The sequence below is a fragment of the Schistocerca serialis genome, chromosome 4 (genome assembly GCF_023864345.2).
Source record: "Schistocerca serialis cubense isolate TAMUIC-IGC-003099 chromosome 4, iqSchSeri2.2, whole genome shotgun sequence".
NCBI classification, from domain to species: Eukaryota; Metazoa; Arthropoda; class Insecta; order Orthoptera; family Acrididae; genus Schistocerca; species Schistocerca serialis.
The window spans coordinates 883834231-883851554 of NC_064641.1; the positions used below are offsets into that span (position 1 = coordinate 883834231).

The following is a 17324-nucleotide window of genomic DNA, read 5'->3' on the forward strand; positions in this document are numbered from 1 at the left end:
TTTGCAGTTCTTAAACTGCAACACCAATTAATGAAACTATTTGAAAGATAACCAAGCTGATCTTAATTGCTCCTTAAACAAGCAATCACCAATTTATTATCTATTATTGCTTCACCTCAACAACTGTTCAGTAAATAACAAGCTTCATGACATCACAACATTCTGTTAGAATCATTTCTATCTACATTCTAGAATAATGAGAGACATGCTTTATATTTTGTAGCTGTGGTGGCCATTTATCAAAAATCAAATCCAAGAAAATGACAACAGCAAAAACAAAATTAAATAGATATGGAACCAAACCCAAAACCTGATACATAATAGTGAAGTGTGAGAAATAAAGACAGATTAGAGAGAAGAGAATGAAAAAAATAGAAACAATAAAGAAAATAAATGAGACAAATATATATCTTGTATGTAAAAATTTATGTTTACCTGTTCATCATCTATGCATTTCTATACCATTTATTCCAATACAATGAAGCTTTGGTGAGTTCTTACGCTCACAGCTGCAACGGTTTCTGTGGGGTTCAGAAACCACAAGTGTGAGGGTGGAAAGGAGGGTGGCACAGAAGCTTATCTCATGAACAACTGGGTTAATTTCAGTCAAATTCTATATAAACATGAATCATTATTTTTTTAAAAAATGTATGTAACAAACCTCAACCACTCCTAAGGGGTTCTCAGGGCCTCTAGACTTGACATTTCACCCCTGTGTGTGTGTGTGTGTGTGTGTGTGTGTGTGTGTGTGTGTGTGTGTGTGTGCACGCGCGCGCGCTCGAGCGCACCCCTAAGGGGAGGAGGGGGTGGGGAGTGTGCAGAGACAGACCACATATCAGTGGTTCTATATAATGCCTGAAGGAATTTCTAGCAAAATTGACACACATATCACTTGCTGTCTTGAAGAATTTACTATGATAGTAAGACAGGTCTAATGAACAGATTAAATAGCAATGGCTGAGGGTTTGGAGTGTAAAAATGTAAGAACCAAATTTTCCTCATTCAGCTGTCAGCAAAAAAAAAACACCCCAAGTAAGGCCACTTACAACAGTGGCCAAAATGTGAGAAGCCTTAAACATTGACAATGTGGTCACAGAGCCAGAAAAATTTTATTGACTGTGACAATGGCTGTGAAAGTCTACACTTACAAGCTTTTTCAAATTTAATTTAATACATAAAAAACCACTGTCTTTTATTTGTTTTGTACATGTAAATATGTCTGCTTAGTACATGTGTATCTACTTAGAAAGAAAAAGACGTACTGCAATACATGCCAGGCACAGCTAGTATACAGTAAAAAGTATAATGAAAAAAGAGAGGTGTTAACAGAGATCAAATCATGAAGGGGGTCGGATGCAAGGATATGTTGGAACGTATGTTCCCGTCTCCTGATTTGAAATGAAGATAGGATTACACAGTGCACATTAAATGTACGTGTTATATACGACATGTCAAAAATGAACAATGTTCATTATCGCGTTTTACCTAACCACTTTGCTTACATTTTAACATAATTGATTATAAATACAAACAGTTACAAATTTAATGTTATAAGTATTCCTCAACACTTTAAAATTCCTTTTCCACTAGATAGTATTTGAGTTTCTCTGGAAAGTTAGTGTTACATACACTGTCATGCAATGGCGGCTCATGCTCATTTTCATTGGTGAGGCCCAGATAAAAAGTCAATTAAGTTTATAATGGAATTGTTCTGCACTGTTGTTATATAACCTCCATGTCTGTCACTTATGTCAGAGGCGAGGAATCTTTCAACAGGTTTCTTTCCCTTAATCTACTGCAGTATAATGACCAACTGACTTTTGCAAGTAATATGCCTGCACAGAAACAAAAGTGACAGCATTAATGTCTTTAATCAGCTCTTCAATGTAAATTAGGTATATAAAACCTGAAAAGAAAAAATATGTGAATATATTTACAGATGGAAGTACTAAATCTGTCTAAAACATTGTCAAGGTATCCTTGAGGAGGCAAGAAATTTAAGAAACTCATGAGATCCTCAAAATGTTAAGCACTCTACTACTCCATTTAATGTGTGTCTATTCTTCATACCTAATTCATTATGTCAGGTTCTCAATTGACATTTTATACAATAAATCAATCTGAGCAGCAATGTTATGGTGCCAAACTTTTTCTATTTACAATAATTTTCTAAATGCAGTCTGCTTTTGCACATGTCTTAATCCATTGACTTAAACGCTTTAGATCCTTAATAGCCAAATTTTGGCCAAAATAACTTTCCTTTCTCTTCACAAACTGTTAACCACTACTTTTTGCAGAAAGTTGTGTCCTTCCTTCCATCATGTTCACACATTACAAAACATTCTGATTGATGTGCACAAAACCTGTTGATTTATTTAGTATGAGAACACTAAATAAATTAAAGTTTTTTTTTTAGCAAATGATCTACTTTATTAATTTTAAAATCATTGGAAGAGTACTTGAGTTTCAGCCACAAAGCTCCAGAATACAGAACACTACATAGAGATAGCTACTTTTGCTGTCTATGACATTTCCCATTGGCATGGAGGAAGATGCATACAGTGATATAGGAAAATATTTAGGTTATGGGGCCACAGACACTGTTTATAGGTGCAGATGGGTGGGAGAGTGGTAACGTGACAGAGAGATCAGGGTTTGCTGGGGAGGAGGAACGAGGGGTATGCGTGAGTCAATCCATCCACCCAAGCTGGCCCCAAGTTACACCATGGCAAGGGGTGAGGTAGAGGAAGGGAAACAGCTTGGTCACGTCATTACAATTGCAGTTTATCGAGCCAGAGGTGTGAGTACAGGCCACGATGCACTGGCCCTCAGATGAAAGGGATGGGGAAAGGAAAACAGGTCCGTCACTGTGGAATGATGGAATGAGTGGAGGGGTAAGGGAGGAGTAGCAGAAGATCTGGCCCTGTTACTGGGAGCTCAGAGTACATTGGAGCAGTAGAAACTGAGACTGATTATCTCTGATCTCTGTCATCCATACTACACCAAAATCAGATCATTTTCAAACTGTTTGATACAATATTGAAAAAAAATATGCAGAATAAAACAAAATTCTGGTGGGGCCGGGTCCCTCTGGCCCAGATGAAAGACACACTCCTGCTGTCAAGCAAGTTTTTAGGCAGAATTCTTAGTACCTGTGTACTGATGTCCTTTTCCCATCACTGCCAGTCAGTAGTGTATGCTTCATACACCATTTTTCCTCTGTGTAATGTGAGGGTGTACACTAGCATTTGTAATCCACTCTGCACTATCTTTTGTGATGTATGCTATTGTTTTATATGTATTAAAAGATGTAAAATTTTAAGGTGCCTATATTTTTAAGCAGTTTTGGATGTTTCAGAAGTCTTTTTTCTTAAAATGATCCTCAGTGCTTTTTTCTGTAATGTGAACTTTCTTTTTGTTTCTAGAATGTTTGAGTTTCCCTACACTGTCACTCCAAATTACAGGTATGGTTCAAAGAGTCCACAGTATACTGTGCACAGAAGCTGTATGTCTGCATACTGTGATAGCTGCTTCATTATGAATATGACAGAGCTGAGTTTCTTACAGACAGAATTAATACACTGTTTCCATTTCAGCTCATAAGCCACAGTAATATCTAAGAATCTACTGAATTCTATTTATTCCAGCCTGGTTTCGTCTACATCTATATACATGCTCCGCAAGCCTGCTCGTTGTTTCTGAACACTGCAAACATAGTTTTTTTCAGGTTTATAACCAGTCCATTTTCTAAGAGCCACTGAGTTCTGATGTTTGCAGAAATGTAAACTCTTCTCTCAAGTTGGTTCATATTCTGGGTCAAGGTTCAATATTGTGATGTCTTCTTCATACAATATTCTCTTCTCTTTCCCTTCAACACCTATATCATTAATAAACAAATTAAAAAGCAATGGTGCCATTACCAACCACTGTAGCAATCCATATTTGATGGCCCTAGTTTCTGATTGGTATGCATTCCCTATTGAAACAAACTGTTTCCTGTTGCATAAGTATGATTGTATCCACTCTCCAGTGTGTCCTTGAATGCCGTATTTTCTGCTTTTTGTATTATTATTTCATTGTGAATGGTGTTGAATGCTTTGGAGGGATCCAGAAACATTGCAGATACTATTTTTTTCATATAAGAACTGTGTAATTTATTCTGTGGCAATTGCTGATTCAGTAGGTTTGCTCTTTGTGAAACCATGCTGCGATGGAACAAGAATGTAATGTTTGTCCAGATAATCAACTGATCCATTCTACATACACTTATGTAGTTGTTGGGGTCATCCTTATCCTCTTTCTGTACACTGGCACCACCCTGCCTTCCTTCAGTTCTTCAGAAAAAAGCCCATCTCTGAAAAAGGTGTTTGCTATGTGTGATTATTTGCTCACTTACTAGCTCTATTAGACAATGGAAAATCCAGGATGGAATAATGACAATATTATTAAAATGATGGATTGCTACTCACCAATAGTGAAGATAAGCACAGCTACTAAACACATACGCTCTTGGTCAGAAGGCCTTTTTCTGAAATAGACAATGCACATATACACATTCACACAAACGCAGCTCACATTTCAGAAGAATGCCTTCTGTTTACATGTTTAGTAGTCTTTTTGTTGTATTGTCTATGACCTAACATCTTCACTACTAGCTCTATTATGTGAGTCAATATTTCATCATCACCAGCTGATTTCTTGGACTTTACTTTCTGTACAGCTTTCCTCAGTCCATCTTCTGTACCAAGTTTCAAGAACATGGTTCAGCTTGATTTTCTTGATACCTTAGTAATCTTCTTTTCTGGACCATTTCTTTCCAATTTTAAGTTCTCTACCACATTGATAGATTTGTCATTGAGTGTGTCAGCTATTTCTCAACCACCTGTAACCACTGTGTTGCGTTTTTTCATTGACCTGATCTCTGTTTCTTTGTTTCATTAATATTTTTCCTTTCTTTAGGCACCAATTACATTCCAAGCAGCCTTAATCTTTTTTTCTTTTTTCACTAGGGTGTTACAGAGGTTAGGAGGGTAATGAAAGGTGATAATGGATGGTGTGGGAAGTAGTATCAGGAAAAAAGGATCTCCTGTTAGGCCTTGACTTGACGAAGTCATAGCCTTGGGCAAGAAATGTATTGAAGCAATCAATACCAGGGCAGTATGGAATGACAAGAGGGATGCTTCTGCATTTTTTGGGTGTGGTGGCTGAGGGATGGAGGAGATAGTGGCTGGTGAGAGTGGTGGTTGGCAACAGTAATGTGTTGGTAAAGGACCAATGGTAATGTGTTGGTAAAGGACAAGGTGAGTAAAGGGCTAAGGATTCATTAGTATGAAATTTAAGGAGGGATTGGTTGCAAGATCTACAAATAAACCAGGGAAACTGCTATGGGAAGCAAGATGGTCCTGTTGTTTGCCAAACTTTCTGTGGGCTGCATGGAAGAGACTTTCCTGAAGGATCAGAAATGGAGCCCCCTGGTTTGTTACAGATTTATTGATGACATTTTTATGGTCTGGACTGTTGCTGAGGAAGAACTTCTCCACCCTTGACATCAACCTCCTTTTAACTGAAGCCCATAACCAAACTTCAGTCCATGTACAGCCAGCCAATAAGCAACAATACCTGCACTTTGGCAGCCACCACCCCTTCCACATTAGACACTTCATTCCTTACAGCCTAGGCTTCCATGGTAAACATCTCTGCTCCACTACCAAATTTGTCAACACCTACACACACAAAATATTCCTAACATACTCAGTTATCCTGCGGATGTTATTCACCAACAAATCTCCCAGGCAACATCCTTGTCCCACCCTATGACTAACACAGTTCCTACTGTCAAACAACTCAGAAGCATTCCCCTCCCCTTGTCACCCAGTATAACACATGCTTTGATTTTTTAAATATATTACTTCATCAAGGCTATGACTTTCTCAGGTCAAGCCCTGAAATGAGGTTCCCCCCCCCCCCCCCCCCCCCCCCCGATCCCCTCCCCACTTGCTGTTGCCTTCTGTTTCCCTACTGAAGTCCATATCATCCTAGTGAAACTATATGATGTTCCCAAAACAGAATCCCCAGGTACCTATCTCTGTAATCATTCCACTATACAATCTGCCCCATGCATCTACCCACTGCCACCTACCCCAAGCCTATCGATGGTACATCCTACAATATCAAAGGCACAGGAACTTGCAAAACTGTGTATGTTGTCTAGCAACTAGCTTGTGTCCACTGTGCAGCATTTTATATAGGTCTGAGCATTATTAAACTAGCTGAAGGAATGAATGGGCTTTGGGTAAACCCAGCTCCCAAGCTTCAGCTCTCGACTAATATACAAGTACTACTACACAGTGGCAAGTTAAGTGTTATCTTTTCCTGTGTTTTGCTTGTAGTATATTTATTAAATTTCGTGTATGTTTCTCTGTTTAAGAGGTTTAATCTCAAGTTTTTGTAAGTGTAAGTTCATTTAGTCTGTAGCACAATAGTTCCTCACTGAACAGCCAGCTACGTAGCTCATTAATGCATCAGCATCCATTGGTGGCACATGTCAGCAAGTTGCATACCTAGAATTGTCTGCTATTATAGTTCACTTCTTCAGTTAGCCTTGTTAGGATGTGTGCATGCTGTATGCAGATGCAGGGGGAGCTGGCCGTAGTTCATGAACACCAGAACATGGTTTTGGCTATGGTCAGTCATATTCAGGCTGCTGCCTCAGGTTGTAGCAATGGTGTAGAATCTGGCACATCACATGGGACACCTCAGATATCACTTGTTTTGTCCATGGGCTCTGCTTCCGGAGCACCTTCTAGTGCATCTGATGTGGTGGAGCCACCATCACACGAGGGTGAGTGGCAGGTGGTAACACGATTGCATCGCTCAAGGTGGAGGGCCAGTGTGGAGACTGGATGCTTAGCCTTGCCCATTCACCCTATGAGTGGACAGGTGGCCACTCCTACAGCAGGATCCAAGCATGCACACAGAGGGAGAGGCTTCTAGTTACTGGGAGCTCCAATTTTAAGTGCATTATAGAGCCACTTAGGCAGATAGCATTCAGGACTGGAAAGAAAGCCAATGTGCACTCGGTCCATCTCCTGGGGGGTCTCATCCAAGATGTGGAGGTGGTCTTTCCTGTGGCTATCAAGTGTGTGCAGGTTGCAGTCGTCTGCAGGTTGTGGCTCATGAGTGCACGAACAAAGCCTGTCGCATGGGTTCTGAGGCATTCCTCAGTTCATACCACTGGTGGAGATGGTGAAGACTGCTGGCATCTTGTGCAGGGTGCAAGCAGAGCTCGCAATTTGCAGTATCATTCCCAGAGCTGATGGGGTCCTTTGGTTTGGAGCCAAGTGGAGAGTCGCAACCAAAGACTTAGTTGACTCTGTGACGGTCTTGGCTGCAGATTTCTAGACTTGCGTTATTGTGTGGGGATTTGTAGTACTCCCCTTGCAGTGCACTATGCAAAGGAAGCAGCTACTCAGATAGCAAAGTACTTGTCGAGTGCACATGAGGTTTTTTTTGTGCTACACAGTAGTTTGAGGTGCTCTGATGAACACTCGTCAATCAATATGCAGTCAGGGAAGTCGGACAGTATTCAGAATAAATGCACTTTGGATGTCACAATTTTATCAGTAAACTGTCAAAGTATTTTTAATTAAGTTCCTGAATTTACTGCCCTCCAGGGACATTCTCACGCTCAGATTATTCTTGGGATTGGGAGCTGGCTGAAACACGAAGTGAAAAGCTCTGAGATATTTAGTGAGTCACGGAATGTATACTGGAAAAGTAGATTGGTGGTCATAGGAGGGGCAGTGTTCATTGCAGTTGACAAAAATATTCTTTCTGTTGAGGTTGAAGTTGAGTGTGACAGTGAAGTATCTGGTCGCATATAACAGGTGGTAGGTGAAACCAATTAATTGTTGGATGTTTTAACCGACCATCCGATTGTGCTGTGACAGTTCTAGAGTCATTCAAAGGAAGTCTATGGTCAATAGCACGTAAATACCCACATCATGCAATAATAGTTGGAGGCGACTTTAACCTACCAGACAGACAGTCATGCAAAATGCTTATGAACATTTTTTCTGAAAACAGGCTTGTGCAGCTAGCTTGGCAGCTCACACACAATGAAAATAACTTAGACCTTGTAGCTACAAATAGGCTGTACCTTATCGACAATGTCAGTATAGAAATGAGGATTAGTGATCATGATCTCATTTTAGCAACTATGATTATGAAAGGTAATAAATCAGTTAAGAAGGCTAGGAGAGCATTATGCCAGATAGAGCAGATAAGCAGTTATCATTTACACAGTGAATTGGCATCATTTAGTTTCAGTAAGATGGATGTAGAGGAATTATGGGCAAAGTTTAAGCAGATTGTAAATTGTGGTCTGAAGAGTTATGTGCCTAGTAAGTGGATAAAGGATGGCATAGACCCACCATGATTTAACAACAAATTTTGGTGGATGCTGAGGAAGCAGAGGCTGTTGCACTCTCACTTCAAAAGGTAATGCACAAATGATTACAATCGAAAGTTAGTAGAGATTTGCACATCCGTGCAAAGATCTATGCGCGAAGCATTCAACAATTACCATCATCACACCTTAGAAAAGATCTGTCAGAGAACCTGAGAAAATTCTGGTCTTAACATAAATCACTAAGAGGGTCTAAGGCTTCCATTCAGTTCCTTGTTGACAAGTCTAGTATGGAGGCTGAAGATAGCAAAATGAAAGCTGAAGTTTTAAATTTCTAGTTCAAGAAATCATTCAAACAGGAGAATTGTACGAACATACTGTCCTTTCACCATCAGACTGACTCTCATATGGACGACATAGTAATAAGCATCCCTGGCATAGAAAAACAACTGAAAGATTTGAAAGAAAATAAATCACCAGGTCTGGATGGAACTCCAGTTCAATTTTACAAAGGGTACACTCCAGCATTGGCCCCTTACCTAGCTTGCATTTATTGTGAATCTGTTGTTCAGCACAGAGTCCCGAGTGACTGGAAAAAATAGCAGGTGACTCCAGTATATAAGAAGGGTAAAAGAATAGACCTGCAAAATTACAAACTAATGTCCCTAACTTTTGTTTGTGCAGAATCCTTGAAGATATTCTCAGTTCAAATATAATAAACTTTCTTGAGACTGAGAAGCTTATTTCCATGAATCAGCCTGGTTTTATAAATCATTGCTCATGAGAAACTCAGCTTGCCCTTTTCTCACATGATACACTGAGAACTATGGATGAAGGCAACAGGCAGATTCCACATTTCTAGGTTTCCAGCAAGCACTTGATACAGTGCCTTATTGCAGGCTGTTAAAGAAGGCACGAGCATATGCAGTAAGTTCACACATATGTGAATGGCTCGAAGACTTTTTAAACAACAGAACCCAGTATGTTGTGCTCAACAGCGAATGTTCATCAGAGAGTTCCCTATGGAAGTATGATAGGACTGCTGTTGTTTATATACATAAATGATTTGGCAGACAGAGTGGGCAGCAACCTGCGGTTGTTTGCTGATGATACTTTGCTGTATGGTAAGGTATCAAAGTTGAGTGACAGTACGAACATACAAGATGACTTAGACAAAATTTCCAGTCAGTGTGATGAATGGCAACTAGCCCTAAATGTGGAAAAATGTAAGTGGATGTGGATGAGTCGGAAGATCAAACCTGTAATGTTTGGATACAGTATTACTAGTGTCCTGCTTGACACAATCAAGTTGTTTAAATATCTGTACATAATGTTGCAAAGTGATATGAGGTGGAACAAGCACGTGAGAACTGTGGTAGGGAAGGCAAATGGTTGACTTAGGTTTATTGGGAGAATTATAGAAAAGAGTGATTCACCTGTAAAAGAGACTGCATATAGGTTGCTGGTGCAACATATTCTTGAGTAGTGCTCGAGTGTTAGGGATCCATACCAGGTCGGACTGAAGGAAGACATTGACGCATTTCAGAGGCAATCTCCTAGATTTGTTACTGGTAGGTTCAAACAACACCTAAGAGTTACAGAGACGCCTCGGGAATTGAAATGGGAATCCCTGAAGGGAAGGTGATGTTCTTTTTGAGAAACACTATTGAGAAAATGTAGAGAACTGGCATTTGAAGTTGAATACTGAACGATTCTACTGCCAGCAACATACATTGCGTGTAATGACCATGAAGATATGACAAATTAGGGCTCATATGGAGGCATATAGACAGTCATTTTTTCTCGCTCTATTTGCGAGTGGAACAGGAAAGGAAAGGACAAGTAGACCTTCCACCATGCACCGTGTGGCTTGCAGAGTATCTATGTAGATGTATACGTAGAACCCAGTAACAAGTTGTTAATCGATTTGAAATCCCTTGTCAATAGTAATGATGTTTGCTAAACCCATGATGACTGTGTGTCAATAGACTGTTTTCTTTGAGGTGATTCATAATGTTCAAACATAATGTAAGTTCCAAAATCCTGCTGCATATTGACACTAATGATATGGGCCTATAAGTAAGTGGATTACTCCTGCTACCTTTCTTGAATATTGGTGTGACCTGTCCAACTTTCCAGTCTTTAGGTACAGATCTTTCATTGAGCGAACGGTTGTATACGATTGTTAAGTACGGAGCTAATGCACCAGCATACTCTGAAAGGAATGTAATTGGTATACAGTCTGGATCAGAAGACTTGCTTTTATTAAGTGATGTAAGTTGCTTCACTACTGTGAGGATTGGTAGCTGTTTTTGATTCGAATTCTGGAATATTTACTTCATCTTCTTTAGTGAAGGCATTTCAGAAGGCTATGTTTAGTAACTCTGCTTTGGCAACACTGTCTTTGATAGTATCTCCATTGCTATCGTGCAGAGAAGGCATTGATTGTTTCTTGCCGCATTGATTGTTTCTAACCTCTTACTCTCTCTGATGCCTTCCCATTCACTTCTGTCAACCCTCATCTCCACTAAAAGTGGATCCCTTTCCTCCTGTAGTCTGAGTGATCTGTTAACCAGCAATTGTGTCCCATAATTTATAAGGTTCCTCAATTGAATTTTACTTTGCTGTGTTAATATAGTGAAACATCCCTTAAAATGAACACTTCCCAATAATGGACTCCTCTCAACAGCACTTATAGTAAAATTATTCCAAATAGCGGACATTTTCAATAAGAACCGACCAAAATTTCAGTTTTGGACAGAAATGTTAGTTTCAGCTGCAGTTTCAGTTTCAGCCAGAAATCAGCCGATCTTCAGCTTGGCTGAAACCAGCTTTTGTAAACTCATGGATGAAGTCAGGTCACGTCAGAATAGATTGAGTCAACAACAGCGCTTGACCTTAGTTGGCGGGGCACTGTTTAACTATTATGAGAGTTTTTCCTTGTGCATAAAAATTGCGAGTATTTTGCTGCTAATTACAATACAATGTAATTGCATCTGATGGTGATACTCTTATACTGAGTTAATAACAATTTAACTTACTCATTGTCGTATTTAATGGAATGGGTTTTTATACTGTTATGCTGAAATGTTTTACTGAGTTTTCTTGAAAGCTAGTGCCTTTTTAATAACCGACATTGGTTTAGAAAATATTTCTCATGTGGTACACAGCTTTTATGGTTCAGTTTGTGTAAATTTACAATGACAAAAATCATACTGTTAGTCAGAACTGTGATGCTATTTTTCAAACTACTTTCTACAGCACTGATTGAAGTTGATTTACTGACTGTAACTAATGTGCATTATGTAATTAGGAATCACAAACAGGAGATATGTTAGGTTGTTTGTCGACTGCAAAAAGAGAAGTGAAGATGGCTGTTTGAAACTAGTGCTCGCTACAAAGGAATTGCAAACAAATTATTCCTTTCTGTGTACTTTGTATTGTGGTGTGATATGCCGCTAATCATGTACACACATAGCATTTTGTAGTATCTACTGTGCTTGTTTGTAGCACACCTAAAGAGTATTTTCCTACAAGAAGATATGCAGGACTGTAACATTATGAATATGACATAGAATTTTTGTGGTATCTATATGTAGTTAAGTTTAATTATTCTCTAAATTATTTCAATTTTTTTAGGTATAAAATGTCACAACAAAGAGAAAAGAATTGAATTTGGAAGTACTTTAATGAAAGTAACACCAATTCATCTAAAGCCATTTGCACAGTTTTGCAACAAAACACTTTCACTGGAGTGCCATAACCCAAAAGACAAACACTGCATGGACTGAAGCAATATTTATCAAAGTTTCATGGCTCAGAATGTAAACAGATTTTAAAAGATCAGTCAGAATTGGATAATTTGAAAGATGAAACCAAATCAAAGCGGATGGATTCCACAGTCTTCTTGAGTACCAGTACAGAGAAGGATGAAAAACCCAGTCTAATTCAGTCGACCATTTTAAGTTTGACCTTTAAATCTGCACACTGGTGAGGAAACCATGAAATTATAAAAAGAATAGACACCTATTATGGATTTAATAATTGCTGGCATGCTGCTGTGTTGTCAGCTCAATTTTACTCATCCACAGGCTTCCAGAATGAGATTTTCACTCTGCAGTGGAATGTGCACTGATATGAAACTTCCTGGCAGATTAAAACTGTGTGCAGGACCGAGACTCGAACGCGGGACCCTTGCCTTTTGCTGGCAAGTGCTCTACCAACTGAGCTACCCAAGCATGACTCACGCCCCATCCTCACAGCTTTACTTCTGCCAGTACGTCGTCTCCTACCTTCCAAACGTCACAGAAGCTCTCCTGCGAACCTTGCAGAACTAGCACTCCTTGAAGAAAGGCAAAGTCCTGAGTTCGAGTCACGGTATGGCACACAGGTTTAATCTACCAGGAAGTTTCATATCAGCACACACTCCGCTGCAGAGTGAAAATCTCATTCTGGAAACATCCCCCAGGCTGTAGCTAAGCCATGCCTCCGCAATATCCTTTCTTCCAGGAGTCTAGTCCTGCAAGGTTCGCAGGAGAGCTTGAAATATTACTGTATAAATATTACTGTATCTCATTGCCATGTATCAGAACCCCTTGGAGAGCATTAAAGATAAACACCAGTCCTAATTGTCCAATTGTAAAGTGACCTGTTTCCAAATTACATACAAAAACAACCACTATTTCAGTATACATATAATTCGAAAATGATGCTTTGCTGATTAACATTGTTCTTATATGAGAAACACAATATAAATGTGAAATTAACACTGTAACTAATTGAAAGAAATGTAGCATATGGTCAAGATGTACCAGTAAACCTATCATTATAAAATTACTACAGCAATTTAAATAGAGCATATAAATAAAGCAAGTTAATTGAATCTCCGATATATGTTAGCACTAAAATTCAGGCACTAGTTGATTTGTTATAAACAAATTTAGAAATGTAATTGTTACCTGTAACATAATTAGTCAGAAAATGTTATATTAACTTGTAACTAAGTTGAAAATAGGTTCACCTCGTTCAGCACTGAGATTGTAAATTTTTAGCAATGTGTATCTCATATTCGGTTTAACTTTTAATTGTGATTTTACATAAAATTGTAATTTTCATTGTCTGTAATTGTTAACAAAAGTATAAATAGAGGTCACGCAGGCGCCTTGGGGCACTCGTTTTTTGGCTAGGGTTGCGAGCAAATGTATTGTAGGCTCACTCGTTTGTTGATTGTTGTGAACACTGTGTTGTTTGATGTCAACTTTGGGTACATGTGATGTAACCGGTACAGTTCACCAGGCTCGGACACCAGTGTCCTGGAAATATATTGGTGTTAAAACTGCACTGTACTTTGGAATTTATTTGAGAGTCTTCCGCAATCCTTTTCATAGGCTGCACAGCGACAAGACGAATCCAGGAATTTTACAACACCCCGAGAACTAAACAACTCTCACTGTTGGTAGAATTGACGTGAAAACAACAGCACATCGACTGGGCATTTCACTCAAAAGTCAAAACATTTGCAATGCGGAGGTGGGAAAATATAAACATCTCAACGTGGTGGAGGAGCTGGGATCAAGTGGAAGACTGTGCAGAGGACGACTCGCAAGAATTCCATGTAAAAGAGGCAGGAACCATAATCTTGTACGCTGCAGACTGTGCCACGGACGTCGCCATGAGCAAAAGTGATATTCTGGAATGACATCGCGAATGAATCAGATAAGTACTCCTTTTAATTGTGTCCTACAATTATCTGTTTTTGTTTAATAGTGTGCAAGTGACAATTTCACATGATATACAGGAAAGTGTTTTGTCTAGTGTCTAGCCACTTTGATCAAAATGAGTGAAACTCAGTTAAATCAAATAGGCATGACCAGGCCGTCAATTTCATGCTTCAACTCCAAATGTACACTTAAGCAGTGAAGCAAATTTCGCGAGCAGTAGTTGTTCGCCTTTTCATGGTTTTTCGGGAGCAAATCAGCAACCGAATTTAATTGATCAGATATCTCAATTGTTGAATAATACACTAGAACAACTGGTAACTCAAAATAACCAATTAGGTAGCAACATTAAAGAGGTCACAGAAAAGCTGGACCAAAATTTGAAATCATTGAGAGAAGGCATCAACGCAACAAATAACAAAGTACAAATTGTTGCATGTGACATAGAAAGGGTAGAAACCAAAGTTGACTGTTTGGAGGCTTTCACAATCTCCGAATTTAAAGAAACAAACAAAAGTATTGAATTAGTTAACGAACATGTCAAAAACACGGAAGTAGTCATTGTAAATGAATTAGTGAATCGAAAAGATGAGTAAAAAATGTTGCAGGAACTCATTGTTTCAGAAAAAGAATTGGTAGAGGAAAGACTGAAATTAAATTCTGAAGTAGTTTCTGATAAGATATTTCGTATTGACGAGAAAGTAGAAAGTGTAACAACAGAACTGCAAACAGTCAGCTCTGAAGTTTCAAAATTGCAAAATAATATAATGCCCAATTTTGATTCAAACCAGATGTTTGTGCATAATTGTAACAATGCTAGTTTAAAATGTTACCCAGGTGATACGAAATTGCATCCAGTTGACTTTGTGCATCAGTGCAAAGACAGTTTCCAACCTAACATGCCAGAGTCTGCTAAAGTTAAATTTGTGAAACGTTTTTTGGATGGTGAAGCCCTTACATGGGCGAACCAAAACATTGATACAAATACTACGTCTTTTGCCAATTTTGAACGCCAATTCTTGGCAAAGTTTTGGTCGGAAAACAAACAGGCAATAATAAAATATGAATTTCTTAACGGTAGCAAATATCACAAAGGGCTTGCAATTAGCATGCGAGAATTTTGTGAAAAACAATTAAAGACATTGTCACATTTGAGCAAATCTTTGGATGAACTGATACAGATTGACACACTGAAACGGCGCCTACCACACCGTTTTCGGTGGAGACTTGTATATGGACCAGATGACAGTGTTGACGAATTTTTATGTCATGTAGACAAAATTGACCATGCATGGCAGAATGATGACAGACAGTATAATCAAAACCTCAGAAACACACACAATAGGAATGGGGGGTCACAACAATATAATGGACACAGAAATAATAACTGGCGTGGTAACCAAAACAGTAGTTACAACAGACACGAAAAACCATCAATAACAGAGAAACAGTAACCAGTTTCACAACAGTAATTCCAACCAGGGAAACAGGTAACCACCTCGTTGGGAGCCTGTCAATTTCAGGTGAATAATTATGGCACAAACCAGGCAAATAGGAGGTTAAAGAGACGGAAACATAAAAGCAATCATAAATGTAATGTAAACAGGGACTACTACTTAGATGATACTAGTTATAAGCAAAACTTTTGGGATCACATGTTGAGTGAATTGAATAATGCACATACTCAAGCAGGACCACAGTTTGAACTTAATGAACATGACTTAGCATTAATTGATGACACATTAACACCTGATGTAGACAGAACTTATGATATGTATGGTATCACTAGCTTGTTTTCTGATGAAGGTAAGGATAATGAGGTATCTATATTAGTTGAAATTGGTAGCCAAAATGAGGAAATAACACCAGACTCAGATAATGAAACAGGTAGTGATTTCAGTAGTGTATCTTCAGATGTTGAACACTTAGTAGTTAAGGCAGATGTGCATGCAGAGGCATCACCTACAGATTATTTTGATGATGATTTTGGTAAAGATAGTGCTGTGAAGGATGATGTATTTGATGATATATGTACACAAGAGGAATTACACTCCTGGAAATGGAAAAAAGAACACATTGACACCGGTGTGTCAGACCCACCATACTTGCTCCGGACACTGCGAGAGGGCTGTACAAGCAATGATCACACGCACGGCACAGCGGACACACCAGGAACCGCGGTGTTGGCCGTCGAATGGCGCTAGCTGCGCAGCATTTGTGCACCGCCGCCGTTAGTGTCAGCCAGTTTGCCGTGGCATACGGAGCTCCATCGCAGTCTTTAACACTGGTAGCATGCCGCGACAGCGTGGACGTGAACCGTATGTGCAGTTGACGGACTTTGAGCGAGGGCGTATAGTGGGCATGCGGGAGGCCGGGTGGACGTACCGCCGAATTGCTCAACACGTGGGGCGTGAGGTCTCCACAGTACATCGATGTTGTCGCCAGTGGTCGGCGGAAGGTGCACGTGCCCGTCGACCTGGGACCGGACCGCAGCGACGCACGGATGCACGCCAAGACCGTAGGATCCTACGCAGTGCCGTAGGGGACCGCACCGCCACTTCCCAGCAAATTATGGACACTGTTGCTCCTGGGGTATCGGCGAGGACCATTCGCAACCGTCTCCATGAAGCTGGGCTCAGGTCCCGCACACCGTTAGGCCGTCTTCCGCTCACGCCCCAACATCGTGCAGCCCGCCTCCAGTGGTGTCGCGACAGGCGTGAATGGGGGGACGAATGGAGACGTGTCGTCTTCAGCGATGAGAGTAGCTTCCGCCTTGGTGCCAATGATGGTCGTATGCGTGTTTGGCGCCGTGCAGGTGAGCGCCACAATCAGGACTGCATACGACCGAGGCACACAGGGCCAACACCCGGCATCATGGTGTGGGGAGCGATCTCCTACACTGGCCGTACACCACTGATGATCGTCGAGGAGACACTGAATAGTGCACGGTACATCCAAACCGTCATAGAACCCATCGTTCTACCATTCCTAGTCCTGCAAGGGAACTTGCTGTTCCAACAGGACAATGCACGTCCGCATGTATCCCGTGCCACCCAACGTGCTCTAGAAGGTGTAAGTCAACTACTCTGGCCAGCAAGATCTCCGGATCTGTCCCCCATTGAGCATGTTTGGGACTGGATGAAGCGTCGTCTCACGCGGTCTGCACGGCCAGCACGAACGCTGGTCCAACTGAGGCGCCA

The 17324-nt window shown here is 40.1% G+C and overlaps 1 protein-coding gene across 5 annotated transcripts in view; it reads right to left on the bottom strand.

The window, feature by feature from the left end:
• The window catches only part of LOC126473542 (pericentriolar material 1 protein-like), a 390146-nt gene that overhangs the window by 34956 nt on the left and 337866 nt on the right, over positions 1–17324 (bottom strand). The window lies entirely within an intron of this gene.